General features: G+C 45.0%; 1 non-coding gene across 1 annotated transcript; it reads right to left on the reverse strand.

Moving 5' to 3' along the window:
- Positions 1-17,303: 17,303 nt before the first annotated feature.
- Positions 17,304-17,377, reverse strand: TRNAN-GUU. The gene has a single exon. It is a non-coding gene; the product is annotated as a tRNA-Asn (tRNA).
- Positions 17,378-25,001: the final 7,624 nt, after the last annotated feature.

A 25,001-nucleotide genomic window follows, 5' to 3' on the forward strand; every position in this document is an offset into this window, starting at 1 on the left:
CCCTCCATGCATCATCAACCAACCAAAGGGTCAAGTCTGCCCCCTGGTCATCAGCTCACAGCCCCTCTCCCTCTCTGGGTCTAGAGTCCCCAGCTGCTCTATCTCTCCACGTTACTGTCTCTGCCTTCATCTCAGGCATCACTGCTTCTCTGGGTAGGGGCACACTCTCCGTTCTTCTCCCTTGATGGTCCCAGGGAGCTCCGCTCCTAGACTGAAACATTAATCACTTCCCTCCTTGCTACAAAACGTCTCACTTTACATTTCCAATCCTTACAGTCAGTCCTGATAACAATTACTCACTCACTATTGTATCACAAGACCTATCCGCATCTCCTTTCATCAGCCAGTCACTTCTTAACCTTTGTAGCCCCCAACTTTGGGTAGCCAATGTCCAAGTTGCCCATCCCATATCTACTCTCTATGGAGGGGGATGGGAATGAACCTCGCTGTAAAGATTTGTTCCCTCTTTTGAGCTACTGCATCCATAGGTGTAGGTCAAGTTCATCAATTTGTATCAGATTACTCTTTTCCTCCTCTTTCTTCTAGTTGAGTTCTGATCATCCAGTCATTGAAGCCAGATAAAGTGGGTATTATCTGCAAGTGTGGGTGTTCTTGTGGCTATGCCCTCTCCTTATTAGCTGGACGCTTCACTCTTGACTCTAGTCCTCTGTGGCTGTGTCACTGACTCTGAGCCCAAGAGTCTTGCTGGCCAACCAGGTCTCCACCCATGTCCGCAGGTGTCTGTTGAATGTTGTAGGGCTTAGCTCGCAGTTTCATTACTGTTTTTCCCTCAGTTCCTCTTATCAGATAGTGACAAACGTGGTCACCAGTGAGAGCGTGTATTGCCATTGAGTCTTAGTCTTGGAAGGGGCTTTGTTCTGAGGGGACCTGACCACTTGCTTTGAAGTCGCCTGGGCAAGCAACTTGCTTGTTCTTGTAGTAATCAGTCGGACTGCCTATATTGTTTTGTATTTTCCTGTAGGCCTTCCTTTCAAGACATATCTTCTGTTCTTTTAGCCGCTCCAGGCTGGTCTGCTTGTCCCTTCAAGTGGAAATTTCCCACCTCAGAAGATTCTGGATGGGGTTCAGGATTCCACCTATGGGCTTTATGTAATGCAGAAGCTCCACAGGAAGCCTCCTTCACTGAGCATGTTGAAGCCCCAATTTTAGGTATTCCCATCAGTTACAGGCGGAAGACGCACTTAACGAGATTTCTGGTGATAATTTCTGGCTATTCCTTTCTCTCCTTCTCAAGTATCTATTTTACTTACAATGTTATGCCAGGGAAACCAAGACTCAAAAGACAGCCAAGCATCTTAACATTATTTCCCCCCTTTTCCCCATTCCAACCATGTCTCAATCCTTGTATCCCAGAGCCCTGTTTCAAGGTTGTGCATACATCATTATTTACCTCTGCCCCACTTAGCCCATGCAAACCTGCCTAATTGTTTTTCCCATCACTTTGTTCTTCCATTCCCCTTCCCCTTCTTGTGTATTGCCCCCCTCCCTAACACCCAAACTATCCTGTGTCTACTCCCTGCCCTGTGCTCCACTTTCCCCTCCCCCCACAACCCCACCCCCACATCCCAGTAACCAGCAAAGCCAAGCTGCTGTTGTGACATGATAGAAATGGAAGCACTCAGAATTCTCCAGGGAGAGATTGGAGCAGGAACGCTGCCTGGCTGGATGCCATGAAACATTAGCTTCACATTTTTACCGTTTTGCTTAATAAAAGTTCTTTGTGAGTTTTGTAGTAGTACTTATTTTGACTTACCCTCGTGTATTTGATACCATTTCAGTAAGCCTGTGCATTCCTCTGAAGGAGACAACTGTGATCACACTCTACAGGTAAACAGGCACAGGATTAATGAGTTGTGGAACTGGGATTGTTTCAAGTGTTTGCCACAGTTAATAGATGATTGAACTTCCCAACCACCTCAAGTTTCACTTGCTGCACGGACACCCTGACTACGCCATTGCTGTAGTTAGGGTGGATTCGAGTTAGCGGTAGTCTGAGGAGGTCTGAAGTGGTTTAACTCAGTACTTAGTAACTGATTTGTCACACTGACTCCCAAGCCTTTTTTCCTGATGACAAAAGTAATGCAGATTTTTTGTGAAGAGACTGGAAAAATACAAAGAATAAGAGTCTGAGCCATCCGTGTTAGCAGTGCCATGAACAGCTACAAGCATTTTCATGTGTATAGGCTCTAAGGAATGAGATCCTGTTGTACTTATTTGTATGATGTGTGTTTGTTTCGTGCTTAATGAATGTTTTTTCATGTCATACGATTTTTGACAGATTTTTAAATAGCTCCATAAAGGTTATGAATTGGGCTGCTATCCTCCGGGTCAGCAGTTCGAAACTCACAGCTGTTTTGCAGGAGAAAGACGAGGCTTTTTGCTCCTGTAAAGATTTACAGCCTCAGTAACTGTACAGGGTCGCTATGAGTTGGAACCGACTACAGGGCACATAACAGATACAAAATATTGTATTGTATGAATACACCATTGTTTCAGGAATTCCTGTGTGGCACAATTTATTTAGCATTTGATTAATAGCCAAGCGTGTGGCAATTCGGGTCCACCCAGAGGCTCCATGGTAAACAGACCTGGCACAACTATTTTTTGACACTACGTTTCCACGATTACTGGTGAGTGGATGTTTTAGTCTAAAACTAACGGCCACTTGGCTTTCTGTGAGGAATTGCTTAGCCATCTGTTTCTTGCTCTTAAATGTTCATTCTGCAAGTCTATCTAGATTGCTATTCTAAGCCCCAGAGATAAGGCAGTAACCCAGAGGAATTAAATTTTCTTTAGGAGTCTGCCTTCTAAACAATAGAATAAATATGTAGTGTTAGCTGATGTATGAAGGACTCCTGATCTGGCGCTGTAGGATCAGCATTGGACTTCAGACCACAAGGTAGGCAGTTCAAACACACCAACTGCTCCTTGGGAATCCTGTACAGCAGGGATGGGGAATCTTTTCTGGCCATGCAAAGTAATCAACTTTAAAAAATTAGCTTGCTATGTTTGGTCAAACTTAATTCACCCCCAATGTGAGTCCTGAATTCCTGGTTAATGCGCTGGACTGCAGTCAGTTTGAACTGCAAGGGCAGCGGTTCAAGCTTACCCGCCACTCTTCGGTAACCCGATACAGGGCCACTATGGGTCAGAACCGGCTTGATGGCACCTAACAATATAAGCCATGGAGTCCTGGTGTGGCATTGTGGGTTAATGCTTTGGACTGCAAAGTTAGTTTGAACCTCAAGGTCGGCAGTTCTAGATCACCAGCCGCTCCTTGGAAACCCTATACAGGGTCGCTGTGGGTCAGAACCGACTTGATAGCACTTGAACAACAATGTGAGCCCTGTTGTGGCGCTGTGGGTTAATGTGTTGAACTGCAAGGTTGGCAGTTCAAGTTCACCAACCCGTTCCTCAGAAACCCTGTACAGGGTCACTATGGGTCAGAACTGACTCCACAGCACATAGCCACCACACTATACAGCCAGACATTCCCCAATCCTGCTTTACAGAGTTGCTATGAGTTGGAATCAACTCGTGGGCACTTAACATAGTGATGTATGCACACCTTAGATTAATCAGTCTTTTGAGATCAATGGGGCAGCATTGACCCACAGAGGAAGTTTAGAAGGGATAGAAGGTAGGATTGGAAACAGGAAGTGGGAAAATCTACGTTTCATTGGGATTACACAAAATGTATATAGATTGTTGAATGGAAAACTGATCCCGCTCTGTAAGCCCAATTCACAATAAACAATTTAAAAATGAGGAGAAGGCAATCTCTGTCCTCAGCCCATCCTCAATACATGAGTCAGAACCAACTCAATGCGACTTACCAAGGCTGTAGATCTTGTATAAAACCTTCCTTTCTTTCCCTCTCTGCCCCACTTCTCACACAGTGTTGTTAAGTGCTGACTCATAAAGATCCTGTATAGGGTTGCCAAGATGAACTTGAACAGCCAACCTTAAGATTCAAACTCATCTTGCCATCCAGCTAGTTAACCCACAGCGCAACACCAGGATTCCTACGATAGTTGAATCTAGTTTCCCAGCCATTGTTCTCTCTGCCCTGCACCTGAAGAGTCAAAACATGACTGGAGAAAAATGAACCCTCTTAGATCAGTGGGTCCTGAGCATGCCTAGCAAAACCATACTGCATGTGTCTCTTTAACTAGCACTCCATTCTCTGAGACAACTTCAATCTCAGCCCTCCTCTCCTTCGTGGATCATTTCACTATTTTCCCCGAGAAAATAATCAGTGTTTTCATTTTTGGGTATCTTCCAACATCTCTGCCCATTTAGGTCATCTTCTGTAGTATTGTTAAATAGATACGTTCTAGCTCTTAAGGCCAAATTCCACTCCTCTTACACAGTGGATCCCATCCCTAAGAAATGTGTTCCTGTAATTGGCCCTTCTCTGCTATAACATCTATCGTGTGCTCAGCAACACTCAAATGTGACATCTCTCTTCCTGAGTTAACATTACCTACCAGGCAGATACTACCAACCAGATCTATGTTGAAAGAAGTACAGCCAGAGTGCTCCTTGGAGGCCAAGATGGCCAGACTTTGTCTTTCATACTTTGGACATGTTGTCAGGAGAGACCAGTCATGGGAGAAAGACATCATGTTTGATAAGGTGGAGGGGTTAGAGAAAAAGAGGAAGACCACCAGCGAGATGGATTGGCAAAGCGGTGGTATCAATGGGCTCAAGTGTGGCAGTGATTGTGGACTACTAGTAGAATGAACAAATCTGTCTTAGAAGAAGTACAGGATCCAAGAAAGGGAGACACATTGATACAATGGCTGCCAACAACGGCTCAAACAGAGCAAACGATTATGAGGATGATACAGTGTTTTCTTCTGTTGTACATCAGGTCTCATGTGTTGGAACCCACTCGATGGCACCTACCACCACCACCACCAATATTGTTTGACTATCATTTATTGAATAAGTCTATTATTTAGCCAACCATTCAGAACACAATCTTCACATTACATTGATCGAACAATGTCCAAACTCCATAGTAGGCTGAAGTTATAGGAGAAAAAAGAAGTGTTCTATTATAGGGTATAATTTAAAAAGGAATACAATGATTCAATTCCAATTTTTGCCAAAGAAAAAAGAGTAGGAGGAAAGTCTATTGAATTTTTCTTCCAGGTAAACAGTAGCATAACAGTACACTTTGCAAATCAGAAACAGAGGATGAAAGCTGGAAATACATCATTTATTTACTTGGAAATTTTTGCTGGGTTCTGTAAAAGCAAACAGCACAAAATGCTCTGGTCTCTGAAGCTTAGAGTCTGGGGGCCAAAAGTTATTGATCAATAATGTTTATAGCTTGGGGAAAAGGGGATGTTGTTGTAGGACCCCATAGTAGGGGAGGTAGGGTCTATCTGACAGATTAGGTAAAGAAAACTAGTGGCGCAGTGGTTAAACGGTTGCTTGCTTACTGAAAGTTACTTGGTTCCAACCCACCAGTTACTTCTGGGGAGAGAGCTGTGGCAGTCTGCTTCTGTAAAGATGACAGCCTGGGGAACCTTGTGAGACAGACAGCTCTCCTCTGCCCTGCACTGTCGAGCTGAGTTAGAATCAACTTGATAGCTACTAGTTTTGTTTTGGATTTGATAATATACATTTGTTATTGATTGTTGTTAAGTGCCGTTGAGTTGGTTCCGACCCATAGCAACCCTATATAGGGTTTGCGAGGAGCAGCTGGTGAGCTTGAATCACCAACCTTGCAGTTCAAACGGCTTTGCAGTGTGGTGCATTAACCCATAGCGCCACAACGGGACTCCGATAATATATAGAAAATGCATATAAATAAGTTTATGTTATGTACATGAAGGGACTTCAAAAAGTTTATGGAAAAAGTCCATTCTCTTTCAGTTTCATTTTTCCACCAACTTTTTGAAGCTCCCTCATGTGTGCACGCTTTGTGTGTGGATGTGTGTGTGTGTGTGCATGTGTGCGCATGTGTGTGTAATCTTATGAGGAACCCTGGAATCAGAATTGACCTAACCACAGTAGAGTTTGGTTTTGGTTTGCTAGCTGCTGATTGGTGTGGTATGTAGGATAAAGCATTGGACCATCACAAGGTTGATGGTTTAAACTCACCAGCTGCTCCTTGGAAACCCTATACATGGTTGCTATGAGTTGGAACCCACTAGACAGCACTTCACAACACCAGTTGAAAGGTAGGTGCTTCCAACCCACCAGGCCCTCCCTGGGAGAAAGACATGACGGTCTGCTTCCATAAACATGCCAGCCTATTACAAGGTTTCAAGAGGGACTTTAGTTTCAGAGTATGCAGGTGGAGGTAGAACCCCCACTGAATAGTTTTCATCTTGTCTAGACAGGTCTTGTGACAGGAGATGGAGATAAGATTCTTATGATTCAATAATGAATAATTGTTATCATGACTAATTGTGACTGTCACAATTGTAAAGGTAGAAGTTTTGTAACAAAAAGGGGGGAGTAATGAATCTTAACAGTCCAGGAATAGAGGACCTTAGGACCATCAAGGGAGAAGAGCACGAGTGGAATGTGGGACCCTTATCCAGAGAGGCAGTGACACCAGAGATGGAGGCAGAGATGGGGACATGGAGAGAGGGAGCAGCTGAGGACTCTAGACTCAGGGAAAGAGAGGGATTGGGTGCTGGCAGCCAGGAGGTAGGCTTGCAGAATGTGCCCTTTAGTTGTTTAAATTATTATATGTTCCTGAGTGTTTTTGTGTACATCAAAACAATATAAGACAACTCCCCACAACCAGAGGGAATAGAAGCAAATCCTGCTAAATGCTGATGCAAGGAGGAGATTGTAATCATTGCAATGAAACGATGAGTGTAAAACCGATGTTCTCTCATGTAAACTATTACTCAAGTCACAATAAAAACTTTCAAAAAAAGAAAAGAAAGCCAGCCTAGGAATCCTACAGGGCAGTTCTACCCTGTCACATGTGGTCACTAGGAGAGAGAAAGGAGTCAACAGCAGCAGGCTTGGTTTGGGCTTGAGGCGACTCCTTTAGTGGACGTTACTACCACAGGTCAAGAGTCACAGTCGGTTGGCTCAGACTGAACTGATTCTCACTGGCACTCTTCTCTTCATGGAGTCCTGCTGTGGCGCTTTGGGCTAATGTGTCAGACCACAAAGTTGTTTGAACTGCAAGGTCGGTGGTTCAAGCTCACCAGCTGCTCCTTGGAAACCCAATACAGGGTTGCTAGGGGTCGGAATCGACTAGATAGCACTTAACAACAGCAACAACAACTTCTCTTCTTTCTACCATGAGATCCACACCATGAAACCCATACCATGAGATCTATACCCCTCTCCCTCTGGGAACCACAAGAGGGAAGAAACTGAATGACCCTCCAAGGTGCTTCTATTCTACGTCACACACAAAGGGGCTGACCAACTTCAACAGGAAAGCAGAAGTGCCAAAGTGACAAGAAATTTGGAGAAGTTGAACATTATCAGTAGGTCATATGTAACCCCAGAAGCAAGAGGTCAGAGGGCAGAAGGAACTTCTATGAGAGATTCCGTTCTGAAATGAAAATGCTCAAAGGCATGGGTAACGTTCACTTCTTGCCAACTTTCTCTTGATGGTGGCCTTCCCACTGGGCGTGGAGGCAGAGAGGATGGAACTGTGTTGTGAGGGTTCAAGAGTCTCTACCACTCACCTGCTAGTTAGTGTGCGCCTCAGCCCCGAAGTGATGCAAACCAGGCCTAGTCAGCAGGGTGGCCAAATATGTGCAGTTTAAACCGATGTCCCACTGGATGTGCTTGGTTAGTAATAGAGAAATTCCTTATTTAAAACCCCAAGTGGTACTCGACTGGGTCTTATCCACTGCAGATTTTCACCTATGTAGTATTTACTATAGACTCCTCAGGTGGCGCTGTAGGATCAGCACTGGGCCGCAAACCACAAGATCAAAAGTTCAAATCCACCAGCTGATCCTCGGAAACCCTATATAGGGTCGCTATGAATTGGAACCAACTCAACAGCACTTAACAGCAGCAATGGCAAGAGTTTTTATTATAACCATAACGCCGCTGCTAACAAGCCTTATACTGACCCACTAACGCAGGGTAGAACTAACTACTCCTTAGGGTTTCTTTATGGGAGCAGATGGGCTCATTTTATCTCCCTTGTAGCGTCTGGTGGATTTAAACCACTGACTTTGTAGTTAGCAGCCCAATGCCTAATTCATACTACCACCAGGGCTCCTTAGTATTTATCATAATCAGTTCCAATTATTAGTAGAAATACTCACCCTGAGTATTTGGTGCAATTTTGTTAACTAGAAATGACCCATCTTTCTGTTCACACACACTTACGGTAATCTTCATTTATTAATCCTGTAGTTGATCTCTTTATTTTGAAGTATGTCTCTTTGATTTTCCATCCAGAGGTTTTTCACTGGCTGATTTTCAGAAGGACATCAGTAGGCCCTGCTTCCTAGTCTGTCTATAAAGCCCACTTCAATGGCGTTTGAGTTTGTAACTATTTGTGCCACCAAGAACTTCTTAAATAGATGGTGGTGGTCTGCCGTGGAGTCGATTCCGACTCATAGCCACCCTGCACAGGGTTTCCGAGGCTGTAGATCTTTATGGGAGCAGAAAGCCTAATCTTTCTCCTGTGGAACAGCTGGTAGTTTCGAACTGCTGACCTTGTGGTTTGCAACCACTACTCTACCAGAGTTCCTTAGCTAGATAGATGAGAGATAATAGACAGGTTGATAGATGATAAAACCAAACACAACTACTGCCATCAAGTCAATCCTGACTCCTAGTCAGCCTCTATGGATGTTGATAAATACACTGACAAGTTTGGGATACATAGCTCAAAGTTTCTGGGCTCTCTTTGAGTGACTCCAGTTTATAGAAACAAAAATCTCAGCATAGACTGCCATTATTTCACTTTCTTACTTGTTTTATTTAACTGAGTTTGCACTTCACAAAACTGTAAACGTTAAGTCTTAAACACACACATACAAAACCCACTGCCGTGAATCTCCAGTGAGTACTATCCAATCTGTCTAGGCGGAGCTGATGAAATGAAATGCAGAAGGGTCACTTGTGATACAATAGTGAATGATTGTTATCAGGACTGATTGTGAGGGTTGGAAATGTAAAGGTAGATGTTTGGTAGCAAGGAAGGGAGTGATTAACTCTCCAGTCTAGGAGCGGAGGTCTCTGGGACCATCAACGGAGAAGAGCCGAGAGCAGGACCCTACCCAGAGAAGCAGCGAGGCCCGAGATGGAGGCAGAGACGATGACGTGGAGTGATGAAGCGGATGGGGACTTTGGATCCACAGAGGGAGAGGGACTGGGTCCTGAAGAATGGGTGGGGGGAGTGTAGGGGACAGGTTTATAGGGTATACCCTTTGGTCGGTTGATGATGCATGGAGGGGATTGGAACCATGGCAATGAGACGATATACGATCGAATGAATGTAAAACTAAAGTTCTCTCATGTAAAATATCATATAATTCACAATAAAACATAAAAAAAAAAAAAAATAACCCATTGCCATGACTGTTGTTAAGTGCCATCAAGTCGGTTCTGATTCATAGTTAGACCGAAACCTTTATAGGGTTTCCAAGGAATGGCTGGTAAACTTGAACCGCCAACCCTGTGTTTGCAGCACATTAACCCACAGCGCCACACCAGACTATGGAATTGATGTCAACTCATAGCGACCCTGTAGGACAGAGGAGAACAGCCCCAAAGTGTTCTCATAGCTGTAATCTTTATGGAGTCCTGGGTGTGGCACTGTAGGATAATGTGCTGGACTGCAAAGTTGGTTTGAACCACAGGGTTGGTGGTTCAACCCACCACTCGCTCCTCAGAAACTCTCCACAGGGTCTATGAGTCGGAACTAACTCGATGGTACTTAACAAAAACAATCTTTACAGAAGCAGACTGCTATATCTTTCTCCCACGGAGCAGCTGGTGGGTTTGAACCACTGACCTTTAGGTGAACATCCAAGCTCTTTTAACTACAGTACCACCAGGGTTCCTCCTGAAACTTGCCTAACTGCTGGTATTTGAAATACGGGTGGCATAGCTCCTGGCGTCAAGAGTGACAACATGCAGAATACCGCAGTGTAGCAGACGGGCAATGAGGGGACTCTCAGAGACAGGAGCTGGCACAACAGCCACCAGCAATGGATGCCAACACAACAGTGATCATGAAGAGGGCATCCTACTGGGGGCATTTTTACTGTTCTACATCAGGTCTCTATGAGTTGGAGATGGCTAGAAAGCAGCTACGAACAGCGACTATTTGATTTATTTATGTGTGAATAACTCATCAGAGTCATCTTTGACTGACTAATTTTTGTTGCTGTTGATATTATTACTTAAAAAAAAAAAAAGCAGGGACAAATGGCTCGATTCCTATGAGGGGGTGATTAAAATATAACAATTTTCTGGGTGTCATTCAGGCTAACGCATGCATTGTTGTTAAGTGCCGTCGAGTCAGTTCCAACTCATGGTGACCCTGTATAGGGTGTCTGAGGAATGGCTGCTGGGTTTGAACTGCTGACCTTGTGGGTGGCAGTCTGGTGCTGATCCTACAGCGCCACACGAAGACTCCGATAGGCAGGTAAGGAAGTGAGAATTGGTATTGGCTAATGGGCACAGACCCCTGTAGAGGTGGCTCTGAAGGGTTCGTGCATTCAAGCCCCTTACACCATCATTCCAGACAGTGACAATCAGGTAGAAAATATTAAAACTTCAAGGCAGCTTCTTGGTCTCAAGTCCCCAATTATTGATTTTCTGTAACTACTTAATTGCTTCAGAAAAAAAAAAAAATTGAAAACCTGTTTTCTGTTTATGTGACTACTTCATAATGTTAGACTATTGTGGATCTATGTTACCTTCTTATCCTTGGTTTAATAAAATACACAAACCTAAGCAGTTTCTAGGTCACTATGATTTGGGAACAACTCGATGATCTAACAACCACCACCAAAATGACTTTAAAAAAAAAAAAAAATTGTGAATTGAGTGAAGTCCAAAACCACTTTGGATTTAATGTGCTTTATGGCTTAGTGTGGAGTTTTGGTGGGGCACTGTAGGATAAGCACTCTACCATAAAGTCAGTTTGAAATGCAAGGTCAGTGTTTCAAACTCACCAGCTGCTCCTCGGAAACAGTATACAGGGTTGCTATGAGTTGGAACCCACTCGACGGCACTTAACAACAACAAACAACAGCATGGCCTTCTATCAAGGGTTCTGGTGTGGTGCTGTAGGAGCCGCACTGGACTGCAAACCTCAAGGTCGGCAGTTCAAACCCACCAGCTGCTCCTTGGAAACCCCATACAGGCTTGCTAGGAGTCTGAACTGACTCAACGACACTTAACAGAAGACACCCAATGAGATGGACTGGCCAAGTGGCAGCATCAATGGGCACAACTGTGGCAACAATTGGGAGGTTGGTCCAGGACTGGGAAGTGTTTCGTTCTGTCGTGCATAGGGTTGCTATGAGTTGGTACCGACCTGAAGGCACCTAACAACAACAACAACAACATCAAGGAGACCTACAGCGCTACAGTGGATTAGGTGTTGGGCTGCTAGCTGTTGGTTGGTGAATCAAACCCACCAGCTGCTCCGTGGGAGGAAGATTAGGCTTTCTATTCCTGTAAAGATTACAGCCTCGGAAAATGCTATGCAGCCGTTCCACTCTGCTTTATCTGGTGTTTTCAGTCACCTCAGATCTTTGTGAAAGTTGGACAGTGAATATCGAAGACCATAGAATCATTGATGCATTTGAGTTATAGTGTTGGAGGAGAATATTAGCAGTACCTTGGACTTCCAGAAGAACAAACCAATCTGTTTTGGAAAAAGTACAGCCAGAATGCTCCTTGGAAGCCAGGATGTCCAGACTTCATCTCTCATACTTCAGACATATTTATCAGGAGGGATCATTCCCTGGAAAAGGACATCATGTTGGTAAAGTGGAGGGTCAGAAAAAGAGAGGAAGACCCCCAATTGATGGATTGGCACAGTGGCAGCAAAAGTGGGCTCAGTCGTTAGCAACGATTGTGAGGTTGGCGCTGGACCGGCAGTGATTCATTCTGTTGTACACAGGGTCGCTATGAGTCAGTACTGACTTAACGGCACCTAACAACAACTATAGGGTTGTGTGAGTTGGAATCGGCTCCATGGCCGTACTTTTGGTTGTGGTATGCTCTGATTTCTTCTTGCCTTTCTCCTATACTGACTGCTGCCAGACCAACTTCCTAAACGAGATTTCCTCATGTCCTGAGACAGGGACCTCTCCAGTTACTCCTTTACCTGAAAGGTAAAGTCTAAGCTTGCTCCCTTGGTTCTCAGAGTCCTTTCACAATCTTAGACCCTTTCCCCTGCACCCCACTGAAGTCTACGACTATTAGATGATGTGAACTTGGGCTCCGATTCATGGCAACCCCATGTTACTACTGAAGAAAACGTTGCCTGATCCTGTACCATGCCATGACTGATTGTGGATCTGACCCTTGTGGTCCCATTGAAGTTCACTTGTCCTATATACTGCTTTTGCTCACTTCCTTAAATGGCCCTTGCTTGCCTTCTGACCTCTCCCAATCTTTCCACATCCTCCATCGAGACACACGTTGGACCTAGGTGCACTTCTTTCTTAACTGCCGGGACATTTTCCTGTGGCCTTCAGACTGATACTTCATCAGATGTGTTTTTACCTAACGGCTCAGCTCTGTTAACCATGTGGTGAGAAGGCAGGGGTCCCGTGTGTTCTGCGTGCTAATCTATGATTCAGGCCTTGTCCTAGATGGGCAAACTGCTGTTCTGAAGGCGTTCACACTGTAGTGTAGGTCTCTACACTACAGAGACGTGTGTGGTGTGACAAACTTATAAAGGGGAACTCCCGGCGTGGTGCTGTAGGATAAGCACTGGACTACGAGTTCTAAGGTTGGCAGCTCAAACCTGATAGCTGCTCCTTGGAAACCCTATCCAGGGTCGCTATGAGTTGGAACCAACTTGATGGTACTTAACAACAACAAGTCAACGGGCCCTGGTGGTGCAGTGGTTAAGCACTTGCCTGCTAACTGAAAGGTCGGTGGTTCAAACCCAGCAGCTTCTCCGCGTGAAACAACTGTGGCAGCCAGCTTCTGTGAAGATGACAGGGCTGTCCTGTGAGCCGGAATTGACTTGATGGCAAGGCAGCATCCAAGAAGGCCTTCCTGAGAACCTCCTCGATGTCAGCCAGCTAAGTGGGGTGGAGTTGGGGTGGGGTGGGGTTGGGTGGAGCAAGGAAGCCCGGACCACTCCAAGAGCCCTGTTGTTGTTGAGTGCTGTTAAGTCGATTCCGACTCTTAGTGACCTTATTCGATGAGCCAAAGGTGGACCTTTGAGCAAAGTTATCCATAGTTTGTCACGATCCTATAATCACGTGATGTTTACAGGGCTGTGGATTCTGAAGGGCCTTGTGTGCTCAGCTCAAGAATTTACACTTCATCCTGAAGAAACCTTGGAGTTTATATTATTATTAAGTACCATGGAGTCGGTTCTGACTCATAGTGAACTTGTACAGGGATATTATTATTATTAACTGAAAATACTCTGTTCTCAAGGAGCTCCTTGTTGTTGTTAAGTGCCGTCCAGTTGGTTCCGACTCATAACAATCCTGTATGCAGTTTCCGAGGAGCAGCTGGTGGATTTGAACCACCAACCTTGTGGTTCAAATAGACATTGCTGTCGAGCACCACCCCCGTTAATTCTGACTCCTGGCGACCCCATGTGTTCTAGATGAGAACTACCCCATAGGGTTTTCTCAGCCACAATCCTAACGGAAGCAGATTAGCAGGCGTTTCTTCTGTGGAACCACCAGCTGAGTTCAAGCAGCCATCTTTTATGCTCGGTCCTTAAAGTCTATAGTGAGTATCAGTGTGTTCACTTGAAAGTGGAGGGACAGCCCAAAGCCCCGATGACTTCACTGACAGCCAACACTGTTGTTGTAGGTATTAGGTGCCATCGAGTCGGTTCTGATCCACAGAGATCCCATGTATAAACTGACAAAACACTGCCAGTCTGGTGCCATCTCCACAATAGTAGGTATGTGCCAGTCCATCTGGTTGAGGGGTTTACTCTTTGTTTGCTAACCGTATACTTACAAAGCATGATATTCTTCTTCAGGGACTCATGCCTCCTGATAACAGACCAAAGTCCGTGAGGCAAAATCTGACTGTTCTTGCTTTTCAGGTGCATTCTGGCTGTACTTCCAAGACTGATTTGTCTGTTTTTCTGGCAGTCCACGATCTAGTCAGTGTTCTTCACCAACACCAACTATTACACCTTCTTTATCTTGAAATGACAAACTAAATTTGAACCGTGTATAAGTTGTGTTAGGATCTAATTTCTTTCCGTTTTCTTGTTTCCAGTGTAAGCTAGTCTTAAGTGTACGAGGAAAATTTAGAATTTTGATGAGCATCAGGAAAGTCTATCCTGGTGGCATAGTTGTTGAGGTGCTTATGTGTTAACCAAAAGGTGGCTGGTTCACACTGGCTGCTTCAAAGGACCACAGTAAAGATTTACATCCTTAGGAATCCTGCCCTATATGGTGGATATAATGACCTATATGGTCATTAATTATGCTCGTGAGGAATCTGTACCTGGACCAAGAGGCAGTTGTTCGAACAGAACATGGGAACACTGGTTTAAAATTAAGAAAGGTTTGTGACAAGGTTGTATTCTTTCACCATACTTATTCAACCTGTATGCTGAGCAAATAATCCTAGAAGGTGGGTTATATGAAGAAAAATATGGCATCAGGATTGGAAGAAGACTCATTAACAACCTGCGATATGCAGATGATACAACTTTGCTTGCTGAAAATGAAGAAGCCTTAAAATATTTACTGATGAAGATCAAAGAGCACAACCTTCAGTATGGAATGCATCTCAATGTAAAGAACACAAAAATCCTCACCACTGGACCAATAAATAGCATTCTTATCAATGGAGAAAAGATTGAAGTTGTCAAGGACTTCATTCTTGGATCAACTATCAACATTCATGGAAGCAGCAGTCAAGAAATTAAACAATGTATTGCATTAGGCAAATCTGCTGCACAAGACCTTTTTAAAGTGCTGAAGAACAAAGATGTCAGCTTGAGGACTAAGGTATGCCTGACCCAAGCCATGGTATTTTCAATAACCTCATATGCATGTGAAAGCTGGACAGTGAATAAGGGAGACTGTAGAAGAATTGATGCTTTTGAGTTATGGTGTTGGAGGAGAATATTGAAAGTACCATGTGCTGTCAAAAGAACCAATAGATCTGTTTTGGAAGAAGTGCAGCCAGAGTGCTCCTTGGAGGCCAGGATGGCCAGACTTCATCTTTCATGCTTTGGACATATTATCAGGAGGGACCAGTCACTGGAGAAGGATATCATATTTGGTAAGGTGGAGGGTCAGAGAAAAAGAGGAAGACCCCCAACCAGACTAGATGCATTGATAAAATGGCAGCATCAATGGGCTCAAATGTGGCAACAATTGTGAGGTTGGCCCAGGACCAGGCAGTGTTTCATTCTGTTTTACATAGGGTTGCTATGAGTCTGTACCGACTTGATGGCACTTAACAACAACAACAATGGTTATTATAAGGTGCTCTGGTAGCATAGTAGTTATGAGTTGGACTGCTAACTCAAAGTCAGTAGTTTGAAACAACTAGCTGTTCTGCAGGAGAAAGATGAGGCTTTCTGCTCATGTAAAGATTTACAGCCTCGGAAACGCTGTACAGGGTCACTATGAGTTGGAACTAACTCCATAGCATACAACCAGCCAACCGTGGTCATTATGAGATGGGACTCAATAGGAATGGGTTTGGTTTTAAAAATATTTGGGAGGGTGCTGGAACATTATTTCTCTTTTAGGACTCCTGATTAGACAACACAGAGTCCTGGTGTGCTGCCATAGGATAAGCACTTGACATCAAGGTCAGCAGTTCAAACTCACCAGCCGCTCCTCGGAAACCCTATACAGGGTGGCTATGACTCGGAACTGGCTCTACGGCACTTAACAACAATAACAATTATTTATGGAATAATTGTCGGCATTTGACAAGACAAACTCTAAAAGTTAGGGGCGAGTGACCTGTTAAGAACCCCTTCTTTTAGGTCTCTAAGTCCTATACCAGAAAGCTCCTTAAAAGCCAAAATGGCAAGACTTACTCTCTCATACTTCAGACAAGTTTTCAGGAGCGGCCAGTTTCTGGAGCAGGACATCATACTTGGTCAAGTGGTGGGCTGGTGAAAAAAAGGAAGCCCCCCAATGAGCTGAATTGGCAGCAGCAATGGGCTCAAGTGTAACAGCATTGTCAGGCTGGTGCAGGCCCAGGAGCGTTTTGTTCTGTTTCACCTAAGGTTGCTGTGGGTTGGAAACAACGGCCCCTAACAACAAGCGACGGAGCACCTGCCACGTGACCTCTATCCTGGCAGAACTGAATCCTATTACTGTGTTATTCTACTCTCATGTGACCATCTAGCTCCATAGAATTCTGGCCAGATGTGAATCACCTGCTTGAAAAATATCTGTGCAACCGTGTTGTCTGAGACCTTTTATCTGGAACACAATTTCTGCTCCATTTCTGCCCCCCACCCCTCCCACACACACCAGGAAAAATTCTGTCAACTATTTAGGGTAAATTTAAAGACATCCAAAGCCCTACTTTTTTTTTTTTTTTTTCTTCCTTTTTATTGTGAATTGGATGATGGTGAGTTTGAACCACAGACCTTGTGGCTCAAACCTTCCTTGTGGTCTAGCGCTTTGTTCCACAGGGCTACACCAGGGCTCCAATTTACCTCTAATTCTCACATTCAAACACACTGTCTAAAGCCTGTAACAGAGCTTAACTTGATAAATAATCTATTTAGATGGTTAGACTCGCTCATGCTTTTAATGATCCTCTTGCGTGTCTCAGTATGTAAGCCTCTTCAAGTACATTGGCTTTTTGATGATGTCGTTTCTCTGAGAGAAATCAATGCTATTTATTCATTCACCTGCCAACGGGCAATTAGCTAACTTGTATTTTCCATGACACCTTCGGTTTCTGTGAACATTCTTTGTTCCCTTTGAACATATCATGCGAACAAAATTGGCTAATTCCAGGTGACATGTGCCCAATATTAAGAGGATACCGTCTTCTTTAAGCCTAGAAACCAGGTGGGAGCCTACTCCTCTTTTTGATTAAAAAGCTCACCGTTACGATTTTTATTTTAAAATAACTCTTCCTACAGCCGATCTCAGGAAAAGGAGCTGCTTCGTCCCTGGGTGGGCTCGAACCACCAACCTTTCGGTTAACAGCCGAACGCGCTAACCGATTGCGCCACAGAGACCCAGCTGCTGAAACCCTTCATGCTGGGCATACACAATACTCAGCTGCGGCGGAAGCGGCCTAGCCAGGCATCACAGGCTCGCGGGACCTGGGAGGAGCAGCGGGAGCCAGAGGCGGCGGGGGTGGAGCCCGAGAGGAGGAGCCAAGGCGGCGGAGACGCAGCCTGAGAGGAGAGCCGAAGTGGTGGGGACTGAGCCAGAGGGGCGGAGCCGAGACTGCGAGGGCGGATCCGGAGGGGAGAAGCCGAGGTTGCGTGGGCGGAACTCGAGAGGAAGAACCGAGGCCACGGAGGCGGAGCAGGAGGGGATGAGCCGAGACCGCGAGGGCGGAGCCTGAGGGAAGGCTCCAAGTCCGCGGGGGAGGAGCCCGAGAAGAGAGGTCGAGGTTGTGTAGGTTGAGCTCGAGAGGAGTGGGGACCGCGGGGGCGGAGTCCGAGAGGAGGAGTCATAACTACGGGGGCGGAGCCGGAGGGGAGGAGTCGTAACTGCGGGGGCGGAGCCGAAGAGGAGGGAGTCGTAACCGCCGGGGCAGAGCAGGAGAGGAGGAGCGGAGATCTGCAAAGCCACCCCATCGGTATGGGTCAGTTTCCCACCATCCAGGCCAGGCCTCAGCTCTGAGGAAAAAATCACTTGAGCCCTGCCCCGTGGCCTTCAGGGTTGCAGAGGGTACACAAACATTTCAATTCAGCTCCTGTCTCCTCCCAGCGTGCAGCACCCTGCCAGAGGGTTTCCGAAGCCTGCAAGAAGCGGGTCTGAGGGGGAAAGTTTGAGACGGGGATGAGTCACAAATAACTATAATTAAAATGTGTTATGTGCCATGCAGTCGTTTTCAACTTCTAGCGACCCCATCTTTACTGAAGTAGATCACCAGATTTTTCTTCTGTGGTACTGCTTGTTGTCGAGTGCTCTCGAGTTGGTTCCGACCCATAGCGATCCTGTATAGATTTCCGAGAAGAGACTGGTGATCTTGAACCTTTGACTTTAGGGTTCAAACGACTTTGCAGTCCAGCGCATTGACCCACAGCGCCACCACAACTGGATGGGTTTAAATCACCAACCTTTTAGCCAGGTTAAAGTCTGAGAGAGAAGAAAGTGCACATTTATTTAAAGGATGGCCCTAAACTTCAAAGCAGGGTTCTCAACCGTTTCTTGTGTAGACATTTTCCCTCACCACCGCCCCATGAGTCTCAATACCAAGGATACACTGCCTTTAACATAGACACACTGCGTGTCTGTGTACGGTATCTGGGCTTTGAACATAAAAGCAATAAGGAGTTTTTTCATCTCCTGTTGTTATTTGCCTTCAGACTCAAGGTGACCTCATGTGACAGGGTTGAACTGCTCCATAGGGTTTCTTGGATTGTCATTGTAGGATAGTTCTGGACTGCCAATTGTAAGGTTTGTAGTTCAAACCCACCAGCAGTTTCTCTAAGTCGTAAACAACTCAAGCACTTAACAAAACTCTTTATAGATGCAGATTGCTGGGTCCCGCAGAGCTGCCAACCTTTTTGTTAGGAGCTGAATGCTTAACCATTAGACCACCAAGCTCCTTTTTCACCTCCAGTGACTTTCCTGTTTTCACCCCCTTTGAAGGTATATGGCCTTCAGTCACAATACAGGGTGGGAACATAAAAAAGGGCTGACAAAAGGGGTGACAGTTGACCAGCCTTTAAGTTTGAAATGACCCCCTATCTCTGATCAGCTTCTAAATGCAACCCACTGAAATCTGGACCGTCTCACCTCAGTTTCTGTGAAGGAAGGTGGTAAAGGCTTTAGCATTAGAAGGGTAAGAAAAGCAAAACACTTCGGGGTTTGATTTTTTTTCTAGAAAACACAATCACAAGAATTCATTTGGGACCCTCATCTCACAGAATGGGGGAAATCCCCCTGGTTCCTTCTTAGGAAATCTAGTCCTGTGCATTTCATGTTGCAGTCCTACCTCCATCTCATCTCAGAGGAACACCTTTGAACCTGGCGGGGGTGGAGCCCGAGAGGAGGAGCCAAGGCTGTGGAGACAGAGCCTGAGAGGAGAGCCGAAGTGGTGGGGACTGAGCCAGAGGGGCGGAGCCGACCTCTCTTGTTTGTCTTGCTAAATAAGGAAATCAGATTTTGACAAGGGGTAGGAAAGAGCTCAGGGGCTTACAGAATTCGTCTTGTACAATGCAATATGTAGATGGCACAACCTTGCTTGCTGAAAGTGAAAAAGACTTAAAGCCCTCATTGATGAAGATCAAGGACTACATCCTCCAGTGTAGATTACACTTCAACATAAAGTATAACAAACATTCTCACAACCGGACCAATAAGCAACATCATGGTAAACAGAAAATATGAAGTTGTCAAAGATTTCATTTTGCTTTGATCTACAAATCAATGCCTGTTGAAGCAGTGATCAAGAAATCAAATGATATATTACATTGGGCATATCTGCTGCAAAAGACCTCGTTAAAGTGTTTAAAAGCAAAGATATCTCTTTGAGGACTAAGGTGCACCTGACCCAGGCCATGATATTTCCATCTTCTCATAAGCATGTGAAAGCTGGACAGCAAATAAGGAAGACAGAAGAAGAATTGATGTGCTTGAATTATGGTGTTGGTGAAGAATGCTGAACGTAAGAAGACAGCTGACTGCCAGAAGAATGAAAACTTTGTCTAGGAAGAAGTACAGCCAGCATGTTCCTTAGAAGAGAGCATGATAGAAATTATCCCATGTGCTTTGTATAGATTATCAGGAAGATCAGCCCATGGAGAAGGATGGCGTGCTTGGTAAATTAGAGGGTCAGAGAAAAGAGGAAGCCCTTCAAGGAGATGGATGGGCATAGTAGCTGCAACAGTATGCTCAAACACAACAGTGGCTGAGAAGATGGTTCAGAACCAGACACTGTTTCCTTCTATTGTGCATGAGATGCTATGAGTTGGAACCGAATTGAGGGCACCTAATTAAGCATGGTAAGAGCTCTGGTTACAAATCAGGCTGCGAACCTTAAGGCCAGCAGTTCGAAACTACCAGCCGCTCTGCAGGAGAAAGATGAGGCTTTCTGCTCCTGTAAAGATTTACAGCCTCGGAAACCCTGTACAGAGTCGCTATGAGTCAGAACCGACTCCAAGGTACTTAACAACAACAACAACAATTAAGCATGGTAGTGTGGAGTCCTGGTGTGGTGCTGTAGGATAAGCACCGGACCAACCTCAAGGTCCATTTGAACTGCGAGGTCAGGGGTTCTAATTTACCAGCCACTCCTTGGAAACCCTATACAGGGTTGCTATGACTTGGAATCAACTCGACTCAATGGCACTTAGCAACAACAACACAATGCAAAGGAAGGAGAATTTTGAGTAGAATCATCTAGAGATGTTGTTATGAAACCTTTCTCCAGGTTTACTGGGTAACTTTTGGAGTCAGGTATATACATGTGCTCTTTGTTGTTGTTAAGTGTCGTTGACTGGGTTCCCACCCATAGCGACTGTGTATAGGGTTTCCAAGGAGCAGCTGGTGGGTTGGAACTGCCAACCTTGTGGTTCAAACTGCCCTTGCGGTCCAGTGCTTATCCTACAGTGCCAAACACTCCACCACTGGGTTATTCAAAGTCATTTGAATAGATTTGGGTTGTTGCCATAGTCTCCTCAGGAGTTTCATGTTCCATTTCTCGCAGTGTCTGCGAGATCATTACGACATGGTGAAGAGATCTTTTCTATTGTTGCCACTTTATCACTGAAGGCTCGGCAGGTACTTCACACACATGATCTCCTGGGTCAGCCCCGTGGTCAGTGAGTCTCTGCGGAAGTGGACAAGTGCTGCCATTCTACAGAGGAGAAAACTGAGCTGCCAGACCAGGAGCTCCCTGGCCTCTGACGTCACAGACAGCCAGATGCTGAGCACAAGGGCGTGCGAAGTGGAGTTGAGGATGCTGGCGATGATGGCGTTCCGCATGTTGAAGGAAAGCATGGTGTATACCACAAAGATGATGAAGAGGAAGAAGAACGCCTGGTCCCAAGGAGAGATGGTACCACCAAAACTCATAAACAAGTATCCCACAGCCAAAAGACAGATCCATATCACCAAAGAGAAGAGGCGGAGCAGCTTTTTAAAAACAGACTCAATGCAGACTAGGATAAATATCGCAAAGAAGATGGCCAGGGGAGGGCACTGTTATTAAAAATGCCACATGGTCTTCCACCTCCAGCCCCAGTGTAAAGAAGACTATTAGCAGGGCGAGGCAGGCACCTGTGACCACGAGTGGCAGGAAGACAATGAGCTCAGCTCATGTGGTCCTAGGACTGGTAGAGCCAGTCCCCCGAGCTCGGCCGCCCACCTCTGTTCACTTTGACTCTTGCATTCCTCCCTGTGTCTTCCTCTACCTTCATCTTTCCCCTGCCAACCTCCCTCTTGTTGTATATTGCCTGCCCTGTCACCCATGTTAACGTGTGTCCTCCATCTAATCCATGAATAATTTCCCCTCCTCCTCCCTGTCTTTAACCATCATAGATTGTTTCTTTTATTGAGAAAACCTTTTCTTAACTTTTTACAACACTGGTCTCATACAACATTTGTCCTTTTGTGATGAACTAATTTCACTCAGCATAATGTTCTCCAAGTTCTTCTATGTTGGGAGATGTTTTCATACATCAGTCATTGCTATTCTTCAATGATGCATAGTATTCCTTTGTGTGTATGCACCAAAGTTTACTTAACCATTCTTCTGTTGATGTGCATTTAGGCTGTCTCTGTGTTTTTGACATAGCTCTTGTAGACAGCATATTGAAGGATCCCGTTTTCTTATCCATTCTGTTCTCTCTGTTTCTTGATTGGTGCATTTAATCAATTTACATTCAGTATAATTATTGATAGGTATGAATTACTTGCTGTCATTTTGCTAGTTTGTGTGCGTGTTTGGTGTTGCTGGTTTCTTTGTTCCACATAATTTTTCTGCACTGAGTTAATTTTGTTTGTGGGTTTTCTTTGCATTTTCATTTCCGTTACATTAATGTTTACTAAATCTTTCTGATTTTCCTCTTTTTTTTTTTTTTTAAAAATTGTTTTTGCTGTGCAGGCATATTCATTTTCTTTGACATTACTCTGTAATTTATTCATATTTTCCCTATTTAAAACAGTCTGTTAGATCTTGAAATTGACTTGACTCCCTTGCCTTTTGGAAGTTCTGTATCTCCACTACTGAGGGTTTGGCTTGGGGGGACTTTCACAAGCAGTGGCATTTCCCTAGGTCACAGATAGAGGGTGGCAGTGGTTTTAGTCTGTCCAGGATCTTCTGCGGTCTTGGTACAGACAGTTCACTCTTCACACCCGGCCTTTGCCAAGGGCTGCCCTCCTCACACTGGTATCCCTTTTCTAACGCTTCCACCCTCTTGGAAAAGAGGGAGCCTGAGGATCGTGGGAATCACGCCAGTGGGGCATTTTATAACTGGAGCTCTTCAGTAATGAATAAACCCTCATCTTAATAATGAGAGCACCTTCAGACATCTTAGGTGACTTCCATGTTCTTTTTTTTAAGGATCCCTCATGGCATTGTAGGATAAGCACTGGGCTGCTAATCTTGCGAAGTTAGCAGTTAAAACCCTCCAGCCATTCTACAAAAGAAAGATGAGGCTTTCTGTGCCTGTAAAGACTTTGTTGTTGTTAAGTGCTGTTGAATCGATTCCTACCCATAGCCACCCTGCATAGTGTTTCTGAGGAGTGAATTTGAACCGCCAACCTTGTGGTTCAAACCGACCTTGCAGTCCAGTGCCACACCAGTACTCCAAATAAAGTGTAATATGCATGTTTATTTTAACAATGAGTTGCTTTCATTTTGGAAGACTACTCCAACCTACAGGTCTTTTGGAAACACAGTGGCTCTGTAGGATAAACACTGGACTGGGAACCACAAGGTTGGTGGTTCAAGCCCAACAGTTGCTCTGTGGAAGAAATATGAGGCTTTCTGCTCCCACAAAGATTTACAATCTCAGAAACCCTGTCTAGGGTCACTTTGAGTTGTTACTGACTTGACAGCACTTAACAACAACACAGGTCTATAGAAAATATTAAGACTTTTTTTTAACATTTGTGAATATGCTATCACAGATTTAAATGTTTTACAGTTCAATGGCACGCTGGTTATTATTGGCTACTAGGAGCTCTGGTAGCATAGTGGTTACGAATCGGGCTGTGAACCGCAAGGTCAGCAGTTCAAAACTACCAGCTGTTCCACAGGAGAAAGAGGAGGATTTCTGCTCCCGTAAAGATTTACAGCCTCGGAAACCCTGTACAGGGTCGCTATGAGTCGGAATCGACTCTTAACAACAACAAACAACAAGGAACTAGATGAGCTCTAGTGGCACAATGGTTAAGCACTTGACTGCTAACTAGAAGGTTGTCAGTTCAAAACCTCCTAGTAGCTCCATGGGTAAGAGACCCGCCCATCTGCTCCCACAGAGATTAGCCTACTGCCTCCAAGTTGATTGTGACTCAAAGCAACAATACCGGACAGAAGATAACTGCTCCATAGGGTTTCCAAGACTGCACATCTTTAGACAGCTTCATCTTTCTCCCATGGAGAAAAGTAGTGGATTTGAACTGCCAATCTTGAGGTGAGCAGCCCAATGCCTAACCCAACACACCACCAGAGATCCTTTCCAAAAAAATGAGAAACTAGAAATTCCCCTGGGGGAGTTCTACTCTGTCACATGGGGTCACTGTGAGTTGAAAGTTGACTCATTGACACTCAACACCAAGAACAGTATTTGTTGACCCTACTCAACAGAGGGACAAGATCTCCAGGGATTTTCCTTCTGCCTAAAACTCTGTGACGAGAGAACAAACAAGATGGAGGATCGGGTGGCAGAGCAGTGAGGAGCTCTGTCAGCAACAACACAGAATACAGGACCAAGCAGGCTTAGGGGATGGTGCCGGAACTCTGAACCACATATAAAGTAATATTTAGAAGGTTGGAAGGCTTACAACCAGGGGAATATATAGCAGAAGCAAGAAATCCATTGGTTTCTAACTCAAGATGCTCAGCTGCTCCCGGAGCCGCCATCTTGGGTGAGACCAAGCAGGGAAAGGATCAGAGCAGCCACGGTTGCCTGGCAGAACCGGGGAGATAAAGGTGTGGCCATTCTTTTTTCTGTATCTGTTTATTGGCCTCTCGCTGTCTGCGCATCTCCATTCTGGTGACTAGAGGGGGTGACTGAGTGAGTGGACACCTCTCCCCAACCTCCGGAGGGTTCTACTATGCATGCGCACAGATCTCCTCAAAATTTAAAGTGACAGTTTCCACTTAAAATCAAATAGCAGTGCAAAACAGCCACAGCTGGCCCTGAACTGTTTATCACTAGGAAAAAGGCCTGAACGGGAATTGTGGAGCAGGACAGGCAGACTAAAAATAAAACAGGTTGTAAAATTAAATCCTGAGTTATGTCACAACAACCAACAGTGGCATCTTGAAGTTTCTCAGGAAGAAGAGTGAAAAGGGAAGCCCATATCCTTATCACATCTACCTGGAGGCAATCAGAAAGCATAAAAAAATACCAAAATACACATCTATCTAAGTATTAAGGCCACAGCTAACCACTGAATATGCCCCCAAAACAGAAACAGATGACCATATCAACACATGTCCAGAAACAAGAT

This window comes from Chrysochloris asiatica, unplaced genomic scaffold, assembly GCF_000296735.1.
Source record: "Chrysochloris asiatica unplaced genomic scaffold, ChrAsi1.0 scaffold00005, whole genome shotgun sequence".
Classification (NCBI taxonomy): Eukaryota; Metazoa; Chordata; class Mammalia; order Afrosoricida; family Chrysochloridae; genus Chrysochloris; species Chrysochloris asiatica.